The sequence below is a fragment of the Canis lupus genome, chromosome 16 (genome assembly GCF_011100685.1).
Source record: "Canis lupus familiaris isolate Mischka breed German Shepherd chromosome 16, alternate assembly UU_Cfam_GSD_1.0, whole genome shotgun sequence".
NCBI classification, from domain to species: Eukaryota; Metazoa; Chordata; class Mammalia; order Carnivora; family Canidae; genus Canis; species Canis lupus.
In genome coordinates, this window is record NC_049237.1 from 12,134,528 (window position 1) to 12,158,856 (window position 24,329).

The 24,329-nt window shown below is 43.3% G+C and overlaps 1 long non-coding RNA gene across 1 annotated transcript in view; it reads right to left on the minus strand.

Moving 5' to 3' along the window:
- LOC102156014 overlaps positions 1–16,836 on the minus strand; it is a 63,700-nt gene extending 46,864 nt beyond the window's left edge. Inside the window, exon 1 of the long non-coding RNA XR_005371265.1 lies at positions 16,485–16,836. This is a non-coding gene — a long non-coding RNA (uncharacterized LOC102156014). The remainder of the gene's footprint in view (positions 1–16,484) is intronic.
- Positions 16,837–24,329: the final 7,493 nt, after the last annotated feature.

A 24,329-nucleotide genomic window follows, 5' to 3' on the forward strand; every position in this document is an offset into this window, starting at 1 on the left:
GCTTTCCTTTGATTCTGCTCTTCAAAGGAAATAGGGTGTGTTGATGTTTTCATTAAAGAATGTGCTTTCAGGATGATCTAAATCATCTCACAATAGAATGGAAAGGAAACAAAGAGGCATAAGGAAGCAAGGCTCATGGAATACCTTGATAGAATGAAAACATGTGAGTTTTTGTATATAATGGCATATGACCATGGATATGCCATTCTGTTGTGCTGTGTCCTCCATCCTCTACCCCCTGACCCACAGTCCACAAAAACATAAGCAGTGTGATGAATAAATGTTACTGGGGTAGAGATGAGGGGTGAGTACATGAGGAATTGACATATTTGACCCAGAAAAGAACTCAGCACACATACCACATTCCATCGTCACAACAGCACAAAGGGTAGCTAGCGTATAAGCAAATAAAAACAAACCAAAGTCTTCCCACTGCTTCCCAAAGGCAGTGAGGACTCTGAAAATTACAAAGCAGTAGAGCTTGTGCGAAAATTGACCTTAAGCCAAATGCACTTACTCCCGGAAATCTTCAGCTTAATAAAGGTCTCAGGTTTTTTAGAATAGATGTGGTATAGATGAGATATTTTTAGCTAGCCTACTTATATCAATCTATTAGGCTATATTCTTCCTACTGTAGTTGTGGATAGGGAGAGTAATGGGATTTTGCTCTTAAGAAGGTTAAATCACCATATCTAAGCAGCTGCGGTATGTCGGGATAAGGGAGTTATTTTGCCTCCTGAGACAGGCGAGAGCGAGAAAGCCGGTTACAAAGGCTATGCAAGTCCACACATGTCCCTGAGTCCAGAAGCTGGAAAAAGGGGGCAGAGAGGTGATTATTAGACTCTGCCCCTCGCTTTGATTTCATTTGACTTGGATTGGTCTTTAATCGCAGTCTGTGCTGATGTAAGAAATGCCAGGACTTTGTCTACACCTGCCTGAAACAACTAGAAGACTGGTCAGCTCTTCCACTTATCTCTACAGATGCCAAAGTTCCCTGTATTTGCTGACTTTTTCATTCTTCGTCCAAATGCTTGGGTGTTTGTACGTTTCATGCCTACAGATGCGAGGGTTCCCGTAGAGCCAAACATTTGGACTTCAAAACCTTGAGAATATACACATGGCTGGCTTTTTGTTCAGACAGGGGGCATTGTGTAAAGACAGTTCAGTTTCAATAACAACGTCTAAGAATGGACAGTGCTGGCTAGTAGTAAGAGGGAATCCCGCTTCATTCTAGGGCACTGTGTATTTTAAAAGCCAGCGAACATTTTTTTTTAAGTAAGCCCCACACCCAACATGGGGCTTAAACTCATGACCCTGAGATCAAGAGTCATGCGCTCCACCTACTGAGCCCGCTGGGTGTCCCCGCTAGTGAACATTTTTATTGGGCTGAAGTTCTACTTGGCCTGAGCCCCCCGCCACCATCACAGAGGGCCAAAACGGGGTCACCATGCAGCTAGGAAGAGATCACAGCTGCTGATGCTGAGCTGGACTCAAGCTTTACACAAGCCAAGAACATGAAGAACAAATAAAACTGTGATCTAAGGAGTTTTTTGGACCAGGTTAGAGAAGCCAAATTTTATTGTCAGATACAAAACCAAGGGGGTCAGGAATCAAATAATAATCATTTAAAGACCAGAAAAAAATGAGGAAGGAGGTCCAGGACCATCTCTCTGAATGGGGCTGACATGACTGAGCCTTGTTTTCCACACATTCATGTTGAATGCTTGTTTGAAGGTGCAGGTTGGCAAGGACTGTCTTATAGGGCATAGATTTGGAGTGTCTGTTCAGGAACAGCTTTCTCAGGAGACTTTTCTAGTCGCTGAGAGTTACAGTCCACAGCCCTTCCAGAACAAATCCTTAGCCAATCTCAGCCTGACAAGGACAGATGGTGTCCTTTGGTGTCATGCAGGCTCATACACCACATCCCTGACCAGGTGGATAGAGAGAGCATGAAAACAGAAACTGGTGCCCACAAACACAACCCCCAGTAAATTTCAGGTCTTGGAGGAGGTAAGGAAGGAAATGTAGTCTAGGCTGGAAATTGCAGAGGTAACAATATAATCATGGACCTCGAATTCCTACAGATCACCAGCTCTGCAACATAGTAGGTGTTTGGGAACACAGGACTAACTTCCCTAAAACCTCAGCTACCCCATCTGTAAAGTAAAGCATAATAATAATGGCACCCACTCTCCTGAAATTCTATAAGGTTTGAAGGGCATAGCAGTAGCTGATGTGTCTTGAGTCCTTACAGGGTGTTGAGCATCTTACATGTATTGTTATGTTTGTCAAATGGTAAGAACACAAATGTTCGCTATAATAACCATCTATATTCTAAAATTAGTACAAAGACTTTTAACCAAGCAGCACAAAAGGCAAGTTTTTATTCTTTTTTTTTTTTAAGCATACTCCATGCCAAGTATGGAGCTCAATGTGGACTTGAACTCACAACCCTGAAATCAAGACCTGAACTCAGATCAGAGGTCAGCCACTTGACCGACTGAGCCACCCAGGTGCCCCCAAAAGGCAAGTTTTTAAACTCAAGTCACTAGTCATGAACTATTCAAACATTTGTCTACAGGGTATGTTTGAGGAACAGTCCTGGGGGATATCCAGAATGCAAAGATGGTCTCTGCTCTTGAGAAGTTTCTAGTCTAAAAGGGAAGATCAGATGAACAGAAAAATAACTGCTAGTTACCATATAAGAGAGCAGATGTGTGCTGAAATCAAGATTCAAAGAGGATTAGGAGCAAGGAGGGAAAGGGGCTCCTCTCCTCCTGGATGAGAGCATGGAGCCTCCAGGAAAGGGAATGGCATGGCGGACACAGACAGTGGGCTCACCCAATGGCCATTTCCACCTCAGTGCCCTCTTGCTCACTTGCCGATTAGATACTGACTTTCCCAGCCTCCTTTGCAGCTAGAGTAGGAGTGGCCGTGTGACACAAGGCTGGACATGAGACGTTAAAGGAAGATCATGAAAGCTTCTGAAAATGTTCTTAGTATTTGATAAAAGGGAAATGCATCAATAGTGACACCCTTGCACTTCTTCTTACTCTGAACATGGACATGATGCTTGGAGCTAGAACAGACACTTTGCGACCATACTGAAACAAGCCAACATGTTGAGGTGACCGAAAAGAAGGATCCCCAGGAATGAGGTCTTCGGTGACGTGGCTGAGCCACTGCAGCAGCTCTGGGAAGCCCACCTCTGGACTCCCCGTTACATGAAAGATTGAATGTTCTTCTTGTCACTGCTATTTTATGTGACTTGTAGTTAAATGCATTCCTAACGGATACAGAGGAGGAGAGAGCAAAAACACCAAAGCTGGAAAACACAGAGCACTTGCAAGGAAAGGTGAGTCTACCCTGATTTGTTGGAACACAAGCAGAGGAAGAGGGAACATAGCAAACCAGGCTAGAAGTGCAAGCTGGAGGGCCTTGTGTCAGGGGGAAAGTTTACATTTAGTGGTGGAGAAGCTCACGAAGTGTTTGCACAAGGGAATCATGTGAAAAGAATGGTATGTCTGGAGGCACCTGGGTGGCTCAGTCGGTTAAGCATCTGCCTTCAACTCAGGTCATGATCCTAGAATCCTGGGATCAAACCCCACATCTGGCGCCCTGCTCAGCAGGGAGTCTACTTCTCCCCCTACTCCTCCCCTGTTCATGCTCTCTCTCTCTCTCAAATAAATAAAAATCTTTAAAAAATAAAAAAAGAAAGAACTACACCTCTGGAATATGAAACTATGGGTAGCTTGGTTTGGAAGGCAGAGGTGCTAAAGGCTGGGCAAGCTGCTGGTTAGCATGCCACAGTGGGTATTCAGGGGACAGGTGGCGGGTGCCTGTCCAGGGGGTGATGGAAGCAGGAAAGTGGATGACATAGACACAGACTGAATTCTCTTTTAACTTCTCCTCAAATATGGAGAAGTGCAGTCCTTAAAGCAGAACTTGAAAGGACCGTTTTTATGGACTACCTACCTGTATTTCACACCAAAAAGTACTCTTACGAATCCCTATCTCTCCTAATCTATAAAAACGCTTTGGTTAGGGCTAGCGAGTGCGTGCGAGAGCATTCAGAGGGACCTGAGAGAGCCAGCACCTCATGATGCCTTCATCTGCCCCATGAGAAGGATCCATGTTTCAAATGAATTTCCTGGGGGAAAGAAAACATAGAAAGCCCTAGAGGTGTGAGGGAACAAAAACACAAGTTATTTATTTGTGCCTGCTTTGTGCCAGAAACAGTTCTAGAAACACATGCACACTATCCCTCATGTTTACCAATTTTTAGAACTGGTATAATTGTCTTCCTTTTCCAGCTAAGAAACCATGGGTTAGAAAGTTTGCCCCTAACCCACATTATGCACCTGTTACCTGGCAGGGCTGGAACCAGGCATTAACTCAAAATCCTGTGACACGCCTCACGAAAGCGGTTATGAGCTGAATTGTGTCTCCTCGAAATTCCTCTGTTGAACTCTGGATCCTCAGAACCTCAGAGTGTGACTATTTGGAAGTAGAGCGCCATTAGAGAGAGAATAGAGGCAAAGTAAGGTCGTATGGCCAGGGGCTGGTCCCATCTGACTGGTGCCCAATGAGGGGAGGAGACCAGGACACAGCCAAGCATGGAGCAAAGACACGGGAGACGCAGGGAGAAGACGGCCATCTGCAGATTAAGGAGAGAGGCCTCGGAAGAAGACAACCCTCCTGACACCTTGACTTCCAGCCCTCAGAACTGTGAGAAAATACATTTCTGTCGTGTCTGTTCCCCAGTCTGTGGAACTCTGCTCTGCAGCCAGCAAATTCACACAGCTTTCTTCCCCCAACCTGGTCACTTTTCCTGCCACCCCTGAAGACAGGGATGCCAGAGGACTGGCTCTGGATGAGAAAGAGGGAGGCTCCTTTCTGTACCACCAGCATGCTCCAGTCTCAGAATAAAGAGAGATTTACTCCACTTAAAAGCACTGGAAGGTACCTCAGAGAGTTAAACGTATAATCACCGTCTGACCCAGCTATTCTGTGTATGTATCCCAAAGAACCGCCAATGGGCCTCCACAAAAACACTTGTACACAAATGTTCACAGCAGCATTATTCATAATGGCCAAAAAGGTGGAAAACATCCCAAGGGCAGCCAACAGACGAACAGACAGACAAAATGTGGTCTATCCACACGATGGAATAATATTCAGCCATCAAAAGGAATGACCTGGTGATTCACACTACGACAGCTATGAACCTCAAAAATGCGCTCAGTGACAGAAGCCAGACACAAAAGGCCACATACTGCATGATTCTACTTACGGGAGACGTCCAGAATACAAATCCATAGAGACAGAAAACAGATTAGTGGTTGCCAGGGACTGGGAAGTGAAGGGAATGCCGAGTGATTGCTTAATGGGCTCAGCGGTTCCTTTAGGGGAAATAAAAATGTTCTGGAATGAGAAAGAGGTCACAGCATTGTGACAGTACCAAATGTCCCTGAGCTGTGTGCTTTCAAATGGTTAATTCTGTATTACATGAATTTTGCCTCCATTTTTTTTAAGGGCCAGGAGCATAGAGAATGGAGGAGGAAGGGGATCTGCAGAGACATTGGGCAAAGCAGGGTGGTGGAGAAAGGACCAAAGTGACAAAGACACCACCTCTGCCGAATCCAGCTGTGTGACTGTGGGTGACTCACCCTCGTTCTCTCCTCTGTTACAACAGCCAGCTCCCAGCAAACACTCTACAGATGTTAGTTCCTGTGCGGAATTTACTATGATCAATGCTATGGATCTATATGACCTTCTCTAATGACCTCCTAGATGCACCCCGGTTCGTAAATGTTTGCTTGTTCAATCACAGCCAACTTCTAAGACAAAACAGCGCCAAGAGGCCAGAAGAAGAGCCTACTGTTCTAAGAAACATTCTGTGTTGCATGAGGGGAGGAGAAAGGCAAAGCAGAGCCAGCAATTCGGGAGTTAGAGGAGCAAAAGCAGGCTTCTGGCCAATGTTGTTAAAGAAAATACTTTTTTCTTCACCATCTTGCCAAGTCCATAAATAGCCCACAGTATAGGATGAAATATGACATTGTATGTAAATGTGATTCGTAAATTCTAAGGCTTGTCTGCTCCGGGGAAGAGCTGATTTGTAACCATGGGAACATCTAAGAGGCAAGAATTGGCTGAGCACATTGGCTGTAATCAAGTCAAGACCCCGCCCCTGCCAGGGAGCACCCGAAGTCAGGACCATGATGGGGAGGGGGCCTCATGACTGCTTTCTCTTGACCAGAAGGACACAGCCACAGACACATCCTGAATGCTGTGGTCTCCAGGGCATGTGGGGCGTGGTGTTCCATCCTGCTCCACCTTCCAGAGGACAAAGCCCACATTTTCCCTCCTGGCCCTCCAGGCCATGCTGCAGGGAAGGACTCCAGGTCCCCCGAGGCAGTGCCAAGCAACGCTGGCACCAGCAAGCCTGCAGGGCGAGTCAGGCCATGGCTGGATGGGAGGCTCCCCCAGGATGATGGATCCTGCGCCAGGGTGCCACCCTGTCTTGCCTGCCAACAACCACCTAACCCTGGGAGCCCCTGTGCACAAGGAAGAGAAGCATACGGATTCATCTAAATGCATTCCCCCAGGCCTTGTGCATCCTGATGCTGTCTACGTGGGCTTTGCCTTGACCAAAAAAACACTCACACAAGGAAAGACCCAAAACATGGTCACCTGGGGTCTTCCTGCCTGCTCAACAATGTGCCAACTTCTATTCTAGCAAAACTGATATGTGTATGTCTATTGCACACCCAACATTTGTTAGGGTCAACTATGTTCCCAACATTTCCATTTGGCAAAGCGAGAGGGTCATAATAAACAGAAGGCAAGTTCTCTGACCTAAGGACTTAATTTGTTTATTCATGGATTCATTCAGTGTTTTGGTTGTTTTCTTTTTTAAGATTTCATTTATTTATTCATGAGAGATGCCGAGAGGGAGGCAGAGACATAGGCAGAGGGAAAAGCAGGCTCCCTGCAGGGAACCAGATACAGGACTTGATCCCAGGTCCCTGGGATCACCACCTGAGGCAAAGGAAGATGCTCAAACACTGAGTCACCCAGGTGCCCCTGATTCTTTTTTTGAGCCACCTATTATGTGCCAGGCTCTGATGCTAGAAGTTTGAAGTCAACATAGGGAGGAAAAGTATCCTATCCAAATCAGCTATAGAGAAGAATCTCAAACAGACATAGCATGTAGGCAAATCGTACCAACTGGTGACACAAGATAGAAGTTTAGCCATTTGTGTTCATCATCATGTAAATTCAGGCACTTTGGAGCTAGAAGGGACCCAAGTGACCACTGAGTCCAATGCTCCCTACCCAGTGACTAGCTCATCAGAATCTCCTGGAGAGCTTCTTAAACACGCAAATTCCTCACATACCCACCAGGATGGGAGAGGAGGTAGAGAAATTGGAACCCTTGTGCATTATTGGTGGGAATGTAAAATGGCTATAGGACGCAGTATGGCAGCTCCTCAAAAATTTAAAAATAAAAGTACAATAAGACCCAGCAATTCCACTTCGGGGTGTCCACCTAAAAGAATTGAAAGGGGGACCCCCAAGAGATACTTATATACCTCATATAGCAGCATTAATAAATTGTGAAAGCAACCCAAGTGACTGTGGTCAGATTAACAGGCAAGTAAAATATGCCAAAAAAAAAAAATTAATTCAACCTTAAAAAGGAAGAAAATGCTGTAGTATAGTATAACATGGATGAACCTTGAGGACATTATGTTAAGTGAAACAAGCTGGTGGTAAAAAAGACAAATACTTTATGATTCCAGTTATTATGAAGTACATAGAGTAGTCAAATTCATAGAGACGGAAAGTAAAATGGTAGTTGCTCTGGATGGGGGGCAGGGAGAGAAGGGGGAGTTGTTTAATGGGTACAGAGTTTCAGTTTAGCAAGATGAAAAAGTTTTGGAGATTGGCTGCTCAACAGTTGGAATATACATAACACTGCTGAAATGTACTGTTAAAAATAGTCAAGTTTGTCAAATTTACATCATAGGTATTTTACCACAATTTTTAAAATACAGGTTCCTGGGCTCTGGTCCCGAAGATTCAGATTCATTAAGTCTGGAATGGGATTCAAGAATCCCAAAGCTCCCCGGGGATTGCTGATTTGAACCAGTTTGGATATCTCCAAACCAACCAAGTTCTTATTCCAGAGATGAGAAACTGCAATTCAAGGAGGTAAAGTGATTTGCCAAAGGTCACTCAGCTCCCTAGTGACTGTGCTTGGACAGGCCTAGGTGGGTGGTTTCTAACCCTGGCTGGACATCTGAGTCACTCACTGGGCCCCAACCCAGACCCACTGAATCAGGATTTCTAGGGGGAGAGACCTGAGCAATTGAGTTTTGTAAATGCTCCACGAGCTCTCAAAATCTTGACCTCTGGCCAGAGTCGAAGCTCCTGACAAAGTCTTTTGGTTCTTTTCACACTCACGCATTGGAGACCAGATTGTAATTAAGAACTGGGGACCGTGTGTCTGCTGTTTGAGAGGGCTGCTACCAGCAGAGCTTCCAGCCAATTTTGTTGGTTTAGCAACCATGGTTTAGCACCCTCTTGAGACATAAAGTTTTGAAAAAAATCAGAAGACCTCACTACTGCATATTTAGGGGTCTACAACATGCCTCTGAATCATTCATACAACTGAGAACACAACCAGAGACACATGTGGAAGAAGGAGCAGGATACAACTGCTCTGTTCCTCTTCACTAGCCTGGAAGGCAAAAGAAAGCCATGGTTCTAACACAGTCTCCAAGCCCTCAGCTGCCTAAGACAGTAAGAAGCCAAGACATATTTCTAGAACTTTCTTTCAAAAAATATCCAACAAAACCCCAAGCCTGCTTATGCAGACCAAAGGGCACTCCACCTTAGCCTCACCACACATAAGCTTTCCTGCTTAAAGCAGATCAGATTCCAAGGAGCCATTGGGCTAAAGTTAACAAACCATTTCTAGGTTTACCAACAGGATTGCCATTCAAACATGCGAAGCTTTCACACTACTTGGGAATGGCATGTGTGTTTGGGGACGGTCTCCTCTAGAATAGGCCAATGTGGCTGTCATCAAAAAGACAAGAGACAACAAGTGTTGGCAAAGGTGTAGAGAAAAGGCAGCCCTTGTGTACTGTTGGTGGGAATGTAAATTGGTGCAGCCACTAAGAAAAACAGTGTAGAGGTTCCTCAAAAATTAAAAATAGAACAACCATGTGATCCATCTATCCCACTTCTGGGTATACATCCAAAGGAAATGAAAACAAGATCTTAAAGAGATCTTCACCCCCATGTGGGTGAAGATTGCAGCATTACTCACAACAGCCAAGATATGAAAACAACCTAACTGTCCATCAATGGAAAAATGATGGATAAAGATGTGGTATATACATAAATACAGGGAAATCCTGCCATTTGCTACAACTTGAATGAATCTTGAGGGCATTATGCTAAGTGAAATAAATTGGATAGAGAAAGACAAATAGTATATCACTGATATGTGGACTCTACAGAGCCAAACTCGGAGAACCAGAGAGTAGAGTGACAGTTACTAAGGGCCGGGGATGGGAAGCAATTGGCCAAAGGATTCAAACATTCAGATATAAGATTAACAAGTTTAGGGATCTAACAGCATGGTGATTATAGCTAATAGTCCCACGTTAGATATTTGAAAGTTACTAGGGGAGTAAATCCTAAGTGAAAATCTTAAAATTACATGTTGCTTATATCTCAATAAACATGGGAAAATAATTAATTCTTGATAATGGGATAGGTCAATATCACCTATGCTGAACACCTGTTGAGGCAGGGAACCCCCTTCCTGGATGATCTCTGCAAGTGTCTCAAGGAATTCTTTAGCAGCTGATCTCCAGGCCACTGTATCTGCAGTCACCCCCTCAAATACACTCTTTGATGCCAAGCAGCAGATCATAGATGGAACAGAGCAGTTATATCCTGCCCTCTCTTCCACGTGTATTTCTGGTTGTATGCTCAGTTGCAAAAAGGAAGCAGAGGCAATGCAATAGACCCCAAAATGTGTAGTAGGAAGGTCTTCTGCTTTAACAAAGCCTTTATTTCTCAAGAATAGGTTTTGAACTTCTGGGCCACATTCAGCTTGTGATGGTTTGGCAGCAACATTTTTGCCATTTACAGGCTTTTAATGTCCTAAGCAAACTGTGTCACCTGAACCAACAACAGTAAGCCAAGACTTCCAGCAATGGTGCTCAACGTCTCATCATAGCAGCAAATTTTGATTTCATCAGCCACTTTTCCTTGTCTTCTTGTGACTTGACAAACATCTCCCGTGTTGCTTGATCTACTCTTTGTCCTTCTAACCATCCTTACTGCCTAATAATAATTCTCCCTGCATATGCAAGTGCAGAGTAAGCCAATAAATAGTATGGCTGCCAGAAAAGGGTCCCCTGGCAGGAGCTTTCCTGCAGCCACCTGCTGGGGGTGGGCAAGTTGGTGCCCTCTGGCTCTGGATCAGGGCTCTGTGGTCGGAGGTTTGGAGATGGAGAGGCCTTCTGTGCTCTGTTCAGTTGCCCGACAGCCCTGTTTTCTCCATCCTGATTCCCTTGATCCTAAAACACGTTGTCACTTCCATTCACGGGAGCCCAGCAGCCCAGGACATGCCCATTTACCCCAGGAGTGACTAGGGCAACATAGTGGAGACTCTGATCCACAGAAATAAAGGCAACAAAAGGCTTAATGCTCACTGCAACTGCAGACCACGCAGAGCTCCTCATCCCTCAGCACGGTGTCCAGCCACATGCATCCCACGAAAGAGAGCAGGAACTTGAAATTCAAAAGTTACGTCCAATAACCTACCCTCCCCATTCGTGGGGAGATGCAATGACTCCTCCCAAAGAGACGTCTGCACCCCCATTGCAATATTTTTCCTTACAGCATTATTCACAATAGCCACAATACAGAAACAACCTTAGAGTCCATTGATGGATAAAGAAAACGTGATACACACACACACACACACACACACATACGAATGTTATTCAGCCATAAAAATGAAGGAAACCCTGCCATTTGTGACAACACGGATGGAATTCATACAGAAAAAGACAAATACTATATGATCTTACTTATACGTGGAACCTAAAAAAACATGCGGGAAGATACACACGCAAACACACACACACACAGCCATTCCCTGTCCCAAAGCTACATTCATGGCTCCAAGATGATTGATCTAGAGTAGGTCCTGAATCTGCCAAACACCACAGCCGAAATTAGCCCTCTCAGTTCTGGACCAGACTCTCCTACCCTATGGCGAGCTTACCCCCGAGAAGCTCCTCTTATCCTTTCCTGCCATCTGACCTCTGTTGGGCAACTCAGGATACAACGTTTGTGGAAAAAACATTGAATATTCTTTTTTCCCATTGTTATTGAGATAAAATTGACATATAACATTGTAAAAGCTTAAGGTGTACACCATAATGATTTGATATATGTACATATTGCAAAATGATCACCATGATAAGTTTAGTTAACATCCATCACTTCGCAAAGTTCCTATTTTTTTTTTCCTTACTACTACTTTTTCCTTTATCCTGGTGCAAAACTCTTAAGATCTCCTATCTTAACAACCTCCAAACATACAATGCAATATTGTTAACCATAGTCACGATGTTGTGCATGATAGCCCCAAGACTTATTTATCTTATAAATAGAAATTTATACATTTTGACCGCCTTCACCCATTTCCTCATCCTGCACTCTCTGCCTCCAGCAACCACAAATCTTCTGCTTCTATGAATTTGTTTTTTTAGATTCCACATGTAAGTGAGATCATATAGTATTTGTCGTTTTCTGTATGAATTCCATCCATGTTGTTCCAAATGGCAGGGTTTCCTTCATTTTTACAGCTGAATAACATTCGTGTGTGTGTGTGTGTGTGTGTGTGTGTGTGTGTGTGTGTATCACATTTTCTTTATGGACTATAAGGTTGTTTCTATATTGTGGCTATTGTGAATAATGCTGTAAAGAAAAATAGTGCAGTGGAGGTACAGACGTCTCTTTGGGAGGAGTCATTGCATCTCCTTAGGATAAAGACCCAGAGGTGGATTTACTGGGTCACGTGGGAGTTCTATTTTTAACTTTTTTACAGAACCGCCATACTGTTTTCCACCATGGCTGCACCAATTTACATTCTTACCTGAGTTTTCTGAAGAGAGGATTAAAATCTGAATCTGTTCCCTCTCTAGAGATTCCTGTGCTCCATATGCAAAGGTATAGCCACTCTCTCTATTACAGTGAACTTGCTTTGCATGTCTATCCCTAAAAAGCCATTTTATCAATAATTTTCCTAGAATGAAACAAGTGAAAGCAGGTAGAGACACAAAACTTGGAACAGCAGAAGTAAAGCGTTGTTATTGAAGGATTCTGTGATGATACACCAGGCAACCGAAGGAAACTGACAGAAAAACTACCTCAAAAAATAAGAACATTTAGTAAGGTAGCAGGCTATCGAATTCATAAGGAAACACTAACCGGTCAGACAACATGATGTGGGGGGGAAGCCCCATTTACAATAGGAACCAGAGAGGAAAAACATAAAATAAACTTAACCAAATAGCTTAAGGCCTACAGGAAGAAAATAGTTCTGAGAGAAACAAAATAAGATTTGGACAAATCACGTTGTGATGTCAACATTCCTCTAAATGAATTCACAAATTTAACACTACATCAATAGTAAGTGCCAGCAGAATATCTTCTGGAGCTGGACAAGAGGATTCTAAAATTCTTCAAGAAAAATAGGGGTGCCTGGGTAGCTCAGTTGGTTAAGCGTCCGGCTCTTGATTTGGGCTCAGGTCACCATCTCAGGGTCATGAGATCAAGTCCCATGTCGAGCTCTGTGCTAGACATGGAGCCTGCTTAAGATTCTCTCTCTCAAAAAAAAAAATTAAACTTCTGCATGAAGAAAAACAGCCAAATGAATTATTATAAACAAAGACAAATGACAAATAGAAAGATACAACTCACACCCATATATACAAAAAGTTCTTACACATCGACAAGTAAAAAGATCAATGACCCAAAGAAAAATGGGTAAAGGGTAGCCCACTAAAAAGGAAATATAAATGCTCTCCCTCATTCACAATAAAAGATGCAAATTAAAGCCATCAAGATTTCATTTTTCTACTTAACAAATTGGCAAAAATCCCAATGTTTAATAAGGCGGAAGTCAGAAGAGGAAACAGGTCCTCTCCCTTATGGCTAGTGGGAGTGCGAAGTGATACAATCTGTTTGGAAGCAATTCAGCAATGTCTGTACAATCACAAAGGCATGTTCCTTTTGGCCAGACAATTCCACTTCCAGGGATTTAATTAAACAGTCACTTTTTCATGCGTGCGAAATGACCATCATATAGAATTACTAGTTGAGGTGTTGTATATGGTAGCAAAAGATTGGCATCAAATTAGATGTACACCGATGGGAAGTCATGGTCCAGCCAGACAGTGGAATACCACACAGCTCTAAAAAGAGACGAGAATGCTCGTAAAGAACGGAGACAGAAAGGTCTCCAAGATCAGAGGTCACAAGGGAAAAATAAGCACAGAATATAAAGAACACTGTTAGTTGTTTTTCACATTCACATTTGTTCATACCTTTCATGATGCCTCTTAAAGGACACCTGAAGGAACTAAATCATACTGGACACCTGCTGGAGGAACAGAAACTGGGAGGACTAGAGACAGATTGGGGCAACAGCCAATGGACCTATTTATAGTTTTCATCTTAAAACTATGGAAATGTATTTTTTAAAAATAGCCTATGGGCGTGTATTACTTATTTTTAAAAGAAAATGCTAATTTCTTAAAGAATGCGCCTAACAAGGGGGTTCAATGATACTTCCCTTGCTTAACTCGTGCAAAACACCGTGTCACAAACAGAAGTGGGGCTGCTGTCTGCTTATCGCAGAGGGGCCACGGTGCTGAGATTCCAGGCCTCACCCCATGAGTCTCAGTCCTCAGGACAAGGCCAGTCAACTGTCAGCCCGAAGTCCCTGCTCTGCAATCCCACCCCCAAGCATTCCTGGGTCGGTAAAAAGATCTAAAACAGCCAACCTGGCCCAAGACAGTCTTTCTTTGGGAAGCTAAAGCTTATTTCCCACACCACATTGTAAAATTTTAATGAGTTGATGCCTTCTCAATACTCATTATGGAAAAACGACTGAATAATCTGCAATGACATTATAAGATAAACGTTCCTTTTGGAGCAAGACTACCAAAGAACATAAAGCCGAGATGTGCTGGATGTCTCCCACTGGCTCTCCATACTGTGTGCTTTTCAACATGGTGGTGGTTCACCGATCTCTCAGAAGCAACCCTTTATCCTGACGAGAGCTTATGTTAGCTCTTATGTCTTAGATAACACAGCCGTAGGCAAAGCTATGAATTCTTTCTTTCCATGAGAACCGTGGCTGTTGAAGGCAGTGGAGCGTCTTGATGTGGGCTGTCACTCTCTGCGTTGAGTTGGGCAAGTGGAGACCCTGCATGGTTGCCCACCGTTGAACCCATCTCCTTCCTAGACTTGGGTGCAAAGCAAGAGTATGTTCGGAAAGCAGAGTTTTGCTCTTCTTCTGAGTGGCTAGACTCCTACTGTAATATTTGCTGTATTCTCAACCAGATGTCCCAAGGGAGCAGGGACAGAGGAGAGGAGGGCAGGGGCATGAGGAAAGCAGTGTTTCTGTGTGCCTGGAGACACTGTCCACCGCGCTCCAGCCAGCGCATTCTTGCCTTCTTGGCCTGCTTAAGCCCTATTTGTTCGTCGAGACAGAAGATATTGCCTCCTCCAAGAAGCCTTCTCTGACTCTCCTGCTGCACAGAATGCCCATCATTATTTCTTCCTCAGTGTCCTGTGCCCATCTTTTATCAAAGCCTAATCCTATCACACTCCAACAGTCTCTCCATATGTCTTCTTTCGTCTAGACTGTGAACTCTCTAAAGCCAAGAGGTGTACCTTATTCATCTGAACCGTCAGACTAAAGAGCATCAGCGGGTACGCTGTAAGTGCTCAGCAAAGACTGGATAAATGAATAATGGTTCGGAGAGAGGAAATTTCACCTACCAAGGGTTAGGAGACAGCAGAGGTCAAGTCTTTCCTTCTATCACCAGTTAACAAACACAAGAGGATTATTTGGGAACCCTGGGGAAGGCCCAGAGACCTAAGCTGTCCACGAAATTTCATCTCCGGTTGCAGATCTTTAAGTGGGTCATTCTGCCTTCCATGGACAGCTGGGCATGACCAGCGGGACAACAGCTGCACCAGCAGGCGTCCCCATAAAGTAGCTAAGTCCAAGAAACTGAGCCCATAGGGGCTCTAGGAGCTCAGAGGGGAGAGAGTAAGGGATTCCTGATGGGAAGACCCCAGTGGGGAGCAGAGTCTCAAAGAAAGGAAGTTCAAGACCCGGATTGCTGAAGCAGACAGTGGCAAATGGCAGGGGGGCTAGGACAAGCCAACCACACAAGTGAGGATGAGCTCCTCACCTCCTCTACCACCTACCTTCCACCCTCCCCGCCTCCTCCCCTGAGAATGCCGGGCTCTGAGCTAGTGGGGGAACATACAGCCCAAAGTAGGAAAGTGGCAGTCAGGATACAGGGAGGGAGAAAGAGGAAGAGCGATGAGACCCCAAGTCTAGAGAGAGAAATAGTGTGAGCAAAGGTGGAGAGGACAGAGAACACACAATGAGTAACTGCACAAAAAAAAAAAAAAAAAAAAAAGGCTGAACAGGTAAAGCAGAGCCGTCCAATAAAAACAAAAAACAAAAACCCCACCCAACAGGTGGAGGTGGCAATAGGGAGCCATCGTGAGCTCTTGAGTAAGGATATGACAAAGGCAATGTTTTGAGAACATCAATTTGACAAACATTCAGGGTGGTTAGAGCCGGACCATTGGGGGGTGGGGGTCTGCCCGGCCAATCAAGGGGTCGCCCCGATGTGCTGTTATGATGACAATGAGAGCTACATGGAGAGAAAAATCAAGCAGTCCATTTCTAAGGAAGGAAAAAAAAAATTGCTGCCTTGAGGACAGTTTGAATATCAGGTGCGAAGCGCAGGGATGGGTCTTCAAGAAGAATCTAAGGCTTCTACAGCCTTTGTGGAAAGATGGGCAGCTCACCTAGTGGGGAAGGATCTGGGACTCAGGTAGGAAGATGACTAAGGAGGTGGACTCCGAGCCTGGTGAGGTGCTGGGAGCAGTGTGTTGAGCTGATGGGCCAAGCCTGGACCTGGACCAGGCCACCCACATGGCTCTGCACGTGGACGCAAGGGCAACTTTTATACTGTATGCTATGCAAGTCCCCTGCCCAAAGAGATTTAAGGAGGGGCCCATCTCTGGGGCTCCCTCTTTCTGAAGTCAGAGCACCCCTGGGTCCAACGGCTCTGGATGGACCCAGGCAGCTGTGCTCGTGCCCCACAGGCCCGATTTTACCTCTTGGCTCTCACCTCACCCTGTGGGGTCGGTCTCCCTTCACTCCACGGATAGGAACTTGGCCTCGGGCTGAGGTTGGCTTTGAATCCAGCGTTCAAACTTCATAAAAATCACCTCTTTTCTCACTGAACGTCTTGTTGGAGGTAAGTGCTGTCCTTGAAAGGTTTGAAAAAGCAGCTTAGGACAGAAATGTTATTCTTCCAGAAACACCCTCCCCAGGTCCCAAACCTTGTCAACAGGGGGGAGGGAGTCCCTGAAAAGCACAGGGTCTGGGAGGAGGGGTGGGGGAGCTATTTTTAGGCCATGATGTCACCTCCCAAGGGCCATGAGTGTCAGTGGGCGAAGGAGGGAAGGAGGGCTGGCCCCAGGACTGTGTTTCTCAGCCCACATTCCAGGAGCTGCTGGCTGATGAATGGTTATTTTCTGCAAAGAAAAATGTGCTGTCCAGATGAATGGGGGTCTGTCTGGGGCCTCGCTGGAAAACCTATTGGTGGATTTCAAAAGGAATCCTGGCTGAGCAACCGACCGCAGAGCTCCATTTCCAGGCCTGCTCCCGTCGCCTCCCATCTTCTCCCTCCCTTCCTCCCTCCCTGTCCTCCTGGGCCTTCCCTTGTCACCTCCCTCCTCCCCTTTAATATTCCAGCAGGCAGCTGCTTGGCAAGGAGCGAAGAAGGGGTGCGTGGGCCCCACAACAGGAGGTAGGGGCAGCCGCAGCCCACAGGCCCCAGGATCCCTGCCCAGATGAATACAATCTTTTTTTTTATTATTATTAATTTTTTTATTTTTTTATTGGAGTTCGATTTGCCAACATATAGCATAACATCCAATGCTCATCCTGCCAAGTGCCCCCCCATTGCCCATCATCCAGTCACTCCCACCCCCCGCCCACTTCCCCTTCCTCTACCCCTTGTTTGTTTCCCAGAGTTAGGTGTCTCTCATGTTTTGTCACCTGCACTGATATTTTCACTCATTTTCTCTCCTTTCCCTTTATTCCCTTTCAATAATTTTTATATTCCTCAAATGAATGAGACGATATAATGTTTGTCCTTCTCCGACTGACTTATTTCACTCCAGAAACTGGGTTTTCGATGGCTACAGACAGGCAAGACCAAGTGTACTTTTTTATTTTTAAGATTTTTATTTATATATTCATGAGAGAGCGGGGACAGGGAAGTGGGGGAGAGGAAGAGAGGCAGAGGGAGAAACAGGTTCCTTGTGGAGCAGGAGCCTAGTGCGGGACTTGATTCCAGGAGCCCAGGATCATGACCTGAGCTGAAGGCAGACGCTTAGCCGCTTAGCCACCTGGGTTTACTGATGCCTCCTCCAGCTGTACCCAAATGTCACAGGGTATACTTCCTAGCTCATGCCCTATGAATAACTTTGAAATCGAAGATACTTCAGCTGATAGGGTTTACACACAAGATAAAAGAACCCTAGAACCAGGGTGATTGACTTGAATAAGGCTAAATTCAGGTCAACACACCTCGCAGTAGATTCTGGAACCCATCTAGCTCCCTGCCTAAAATTGGGCCTGTCCCTTCCCCAGAGCCCAGCAGTAAAGTGAGAATTAAATGGAGACAGTTAACTGGCCCCCTCTGCTGGGGTGGGACAGTTCCGACAGCCAGGCTGGTCTCCAGGGGGCTACTTGGGGTAACCAACCGGGTCAGTCTAGCAACCAACGTGGGCAGGTCTGAGGACGCCTGAGGTCCTGACTCGGAGTCCCCTCATCTCTCGGACAATCAGGGAAGTGTCCTCTTGCCAAAACGGTTGGCAGCCAATGGCCTAGCCTATAAAAGGTGCCTGTTATAAGGGTCTCCTTAGAAACAACTCAGCACGTGGGATGCGCGGGGGGGCTCAGTGGTTGAGTGTCTGCCTTTGGCCCAGGGTGTGATCCCCGGGTCTCGGGATCCAATCCTGCTTCGAGCTCTCTGCAAGGAGCCTACTTCTCCCTCTGCCTGTGTCTCTGCCTCTCTCTGTGTGTTTACTAAATAAGTAAAATTTAAAAGAAGAAGAAGAAGAAGAAGAAGAGAGAGAGAGAGAGAGAGAGAGAGAGAGAAAGAAAGAAAGAAAGAAAGAAAGAAAGAAAGAAAGAAAGAAAGAAAGAAAGAAAGAAAGAAAGAAAAACTCAGTGTACATATCCCTGAATGAAACCTTGTTTGGTTTTTCCACATTTGCAAACCTTATGTCAATGGAGTCATTGGGAATGTGTTCATCTGTGAATGGCTCCTTTCACTCAACACCGCTGCTGAGATTTCTTCCCCCAGGTTAAAGTATGAGCAGTCGTTCATTTCTTTTCCACTTACGTAGTACAATGTGTATATTCATTTAACCCTGGGTGGGTATTTGTGTTATTTTCAGGTTTTTTGTTATTAGCAACAGCTCTGCTATGAAAATTCTTGTACATCTCTCTCAATCCTCATTATGGGAGAATTTCTCCAGGGGTTACATACTGGAATTTTTCTGGGCCATTGAGGTATTGTGCATCTTCAGCTTTTCTAGATAATGCCTTTTTGCTCCCAGAATACTAATTTACACTCCCACTAGGAGTGATTTGTTCCACATCCATGGTATTGTCCAAATGATTGATTTTTTTGCCAGTCCTGTGGCATAAAATGGCCTCTCTTCCTTGGTTTAATTTGCACTCCATGATTAATAATGAAGTTGAACCTTTTTCATATGCTCTTAGCTATGTATCTTTTTCTATTTGTATTGCTCTCATGCCTTCCCTACTTGCATATTGTGTGATTTACCTGCTTCTTAATGATTTCTAGAACTTTTTGATATATTCTGGATAATAATCTCTTTTTCTTGTTTCCGTGTGCTAAAGATGTCTTCCCACTCAGAGCTTCCATTGTCCATCTTTTTTTTTAAAATAACATTTTCTTAAAGATTTTAATTATTTGAGGGAGGGAGCACAAGCAGGGGGAGAGGGAAGAGCAAGCACCCTGTTGAGTAGGGGATCATGACCTGAGCCAAAGGCAGATGCTTAACCTACTGAGCCACCCAGACGCCCCTATTCTCTTGTCTTCTCATACAGTCTTATAATAGTTCTTAATTAAGGTAGTAGGATTATCAGTCTCTTCCTGATGGCTTACACTTTTGAGTAATGCTTAAAAAATCCTTCTCCACCCCAAGGTCTTAAAAATGTTCTGTGTTTGTTGTTGTTGTTTTTAAGATTTTATTATTCATTCACGAGAGACAGAGAGAGAGGCAGAGACACAGGCAGAGGGAGAAGCAGGCTCCCTGCAGGGAGTCCGAAGCAGAACTCAATCCCAGGACCCCGGGGTCACACTCTGGGCCAAAGGCAGACGCTCAACCACTGAGCCACCCGGGCGTCCTATTCTGTGTTTTTTCTAAAAGGCTTCAAGTTTTACCTCTTACCTTTGAGGTCTTAATCCAGAATTGGTTTTTGTACATGGAAAGATATAGGGCTTCGATTCCATTTATTTTCCGTACGGATGATTATTGAATAGTCTAGCACTTCCCTATTTTTCTGCAATGCCACGTCTGTTGTTTATCAAGTTTCCAAATATGTGGAGGTCCATCTCTGGGCTCTCTATTTTGCTTGTCCTCTATTTGTCATTTGCTACACGAACATCTCATTGTCTTGGTTCCTATTGCTTTATAACGAGGCTTGATAGCTAGTAGGGCAAATTCCTCTGTCCTGTCCTTTTTCCTTCTAGACTATGTTGGCTATTCTTGGACTTTCACTCTTCCATATAAATATTAGAATCAGCTTGCCAACTTAAATGAGAACCATGTTGGTATTTTTATTGGAAATGTTTTGAATCCCGAGCTGAAATTTGGAAAGAAATGGACACAATTTCCCTATACTTTTATTGCAATTGTAAATGACAGCTTTATCTAATTAAATTTTCCAAATGGTACTGGTATATAAAAATACAATTGACTTGCTTATATTGAGTTTATAATTGGCAATCTTGTTAAACTCTCTTATAAATTCTAACAAATTGCCTGTGACTCTGCAAACAATTATATTATGTATGAATGACAGGTTTCTTCCTTCCTAATCCTTAAACCTTATAAATCTTTTTTTTGTTTTGTTTCGTTTTGTTTTGTTTTTGGCCTCTTTTACTGGCTCAAAACTGGTGAAAGCAAGAATCCTTGTCTTGTTCCTAATTTCTAAAGGACCGGCTTTTTCTGTTTCATCATTAAATGTAGCTTTTGCTGTAAATTACTTTTTATCAGTAGATGTCCCTTATCAGGTCCAAAAAGTTCTCTTCTATTGCCAGTTTTCTAAGGCTCTACTTTAAGTTGATGTTGGTTTTTATCAAACAATTTTTCTGCTTTTATTGAGAGAATGCCACGTGAATTTTCTCGTTCGTTCCATGACAGGGTAACTATAGTGGTCAATTTCAAATGTTGAGCCAGTCTTGCATTTCTGGGACATGCTCCCATTCCAATTTAGTCGTGATCGGCTCTCTTTTTATATCTTGTTCATTCAGTTTGCTAAAATCTGTTTAGGATATTTGTTTCTGTGTTCCTGAGTGAAATCGGACTATAATCTTCCTTTCTCATATTGCCCTCATCTGCTTTTGGAAGGAAGAGGGTTTTTTTTGTTTGTTTTTTTTTTTTTTTTATGAGCTTCATAAACCAAGCTGGGGAATGTTGTCTCTTTTTCTATTCTTTGTAAGAGTTTGTGTGCTATTTCGAGGATCTGTTTCTTGAAGTTTGTGAAACCTGCTTGTGAAGCTTTCTAGATCTAGCATTTTCCTAATGGGAAGATTCTTCAGTACTAATTCAATTTATTCAATTCAATGATTACGGAAGTACTCAATTTTTCTTTTACTTTCCAGTCAATATCAATGTTATATTTTCCCATTAATTTGCCCATTTCACCTAAGTTTCTATTTTATTGGCATCTATTTGTTCTTAATAGTCTCTTACTATATTTGTAAGCTGTTCCTGCTAGATGTTCCCTTGTTCATTTCCTAATATTATTTCCGTCCTCTCTCTTTATCTCTATCAATCTTGCTAGGAGCCTGTTAACTTTGTTAGTAATATCAAAGAACAAACTCTTTGTATTGATCATTTTTATTCTATACTGTATTCTCTAGGTGTTTACTATTTCATCAATTTCTTCTCAAATCTTTATTGCTCTCTTTATTCCACTGTCTTTGGGTTATTTTAATGTTCTTTTTCTAGCTTCTTAAGTTAAATACTCAGCTCCTAGATTTTTAGCCACTTTTATTTTATAAGTGTTTAAGGCTATAAAATTCCTTATAACTGCATCTCACAAATTTAGAGATGTCACATTTTCATTATTTTCCAATCAGAGCATTTTATTTTTCACAAAACAGCACATAGCCCCATGACTTGCTATAAAATGAACAGTTAACCAAAAATCAACCTGAAAAATAGAATATTACTTGTACCCCCTAAAACCCCTGAGCATCTCTTCTCAGCCAGTACACTCTCCCACCCTCCCTGAAGCTAAGCATTATCTTGATTTTTGGTTATCCTAGCCATTTTTTAATTTTTCTTTTTTTAAGATTGTATTTATTTATTCATGAGAGACAGAGGGAGAGAGGTAGAGACACAGGCAGAGGGAGAAGCAGGCTCCCTGTGGGGAGCCCAATGTGGGACCCGATCCCAGGACCCTGGGATCACGACCTGAGCCGAAGGCAGACATTCAATCACTGAGCCCCCCAAGTGACCCTAGCCTAGCCTTTTTAAGTCATTTTTTCCTCTTAAGTGTTCACCCCTTAATACAACAGTTTTGTTTTGCAATGTTCATAGTTTCTCTGTTTGTTATAAATGGGCTCATCTAGAGTATATTCTTGTGAATCTGGTTCCTCTCCCTCAACATTATACTTGTGAAATGTATCCACATTTGTTTATAGCTAGAGTTTGTTCATCTTCAATGCTATAGTTCTTATTGTATGAATATATCACGAGTTAGTTAACACTCTACTCTTAATGAACACTTGAGCTGTTTCCACTTTGGAGTTATTACACACTACATTGCTGTGAACAATCTTGTAAGTCTCTTAGCACGTATGTGCCTGTACTCATGTTAATTAAACACCTATCAGAATTGCTAGCTCCAAGGGTATGAGAATCTTCAACATTGGTAATGTGACAATCATTCTCTAAGAGAGTCATACCAAATTACATTACCATCAGCAGTGGAGCTACTGCTCCACAATCTCATTAACACTTGAAATTGTCTTTGGTTTCAATGCTAGCCGTTCTGATGAAAGGCTAATACTTTCTACTTGCATTTGCCTGATTGTAATGCTTCATAGGCTTACTGAGCAGAAGAAAATATTAGTCACTGCTAAAGAAAGAACTATAAACTACAAGATAGATTTAGAGAATTCACCCAGCATATAGCACAGAGGGAAAGAAAGATGATGAAATTGAGGTTCTATGAAATGGAAGACAGAGTAAGAATATTTAATTTATTGTTTCTTGGAATTCTGGTATAAAATAACATAACGGAAGAAAATAATATTTAGGGAGATATTAACTTAATATTTCCAAGAATTGATGAAAAGTACAGATCTTCAGAGTCAGGAAGCCCAGTGAATTCCAAGAAGTACAAATAAGAAAGAATCTGCATTCAGATTCTGACAGTCAGGGCACCTGGGTGGCTCAGTGGTAGAGCATCTGCCTTCGGCCCAGGACGTGATCCTGGGGTCCTGGAATCGAGTCCCATATCTGGCTCCCTGCATGGAGCCTGCTTCTCCCTCTTCCTGTGTCTCTGTCTCTCTCATGAATAAATAAATAAAATCTTAAAAAAAAAAACATTCTGACAAAGACAAAATACTAAAGAGAAAGAGAGGATCTTAAAAGCACCTGGTGAGAACAGAAAAATTACCTATGATAGAATAACTATTACATTGACTTCTGACTTCCCAACAGCAATAAATGAAGCCAGAACACAGGGGAATAATATTTTCAAAGGCCTAAGAGTCACCTCAGACTGTCACCTTGGAATGGATATCCAATGATAGTTTCTTTCAGGAGCAAAGATGAAATAAATACCTTTCAGACCAACAAAGACTGAAAAACATTTACTGACGTTAGACTCTCACTGAAGCAAAAGACCAGATCATTGGTAAAACGTTGTGGCAGCCATCAGGGAACAAGAGATTCACAGGAACCAGAAAGGAAAATATAATACTGAGGTGTCAATCCAATCCTCCCCCTTTTGTCAAGAACAACAGAAATACAATTTTCAAAAAGTTAACACGATTCTCATACAAATAAACATATGTCAAGTTTGGTAAGTGTGTGTATGAGGAAATCAGCAGGATTTGGTGGGGGCTGGTTCAAAGGAGGAGCACAGGATGAAGGGTTACATCATCATTAAAGAAAGAGAATGAATATCTACTGGACAAATATAAATTATCATGTAGACTTCAGAGTCTGGGTCTTTTATCAGTAGCAGAAAGTGAGTCAAAGGCACATCTAGATAATTAAAGAAACTTTAGCTGGTTAAACAATGCTTCAACATGACATTGAAGGACCTACTGTCCTCCTTTTGCCTTATTTTCAAATTTGAGTTGATTTTTCTTCACAGAACAAATCTCTACCTACCTAATGAAATGAACCACAGCACGAATGTTGGTATCACACAACTCTCTGTCCCTGGCCACAGACTTGATCACAACTGACCCGACCTAGGTTGCTCAGCTTCTCTACCAGCTATTGGGAACTGGGGCATCCTCAGGGCTTCCCCTTGAACTAGGGAGCAGTCCACCATTCACCATTTTGTGACAGCCATGTTTATCCATGCTCATGCCAAAGAAGTTAAAGCTTGTCTCCAGAGAAAAAGAACGTGATAAAGAACAGATCAAACATGGAGAAGGAAGCAAAAGAGTTCAGGTGAC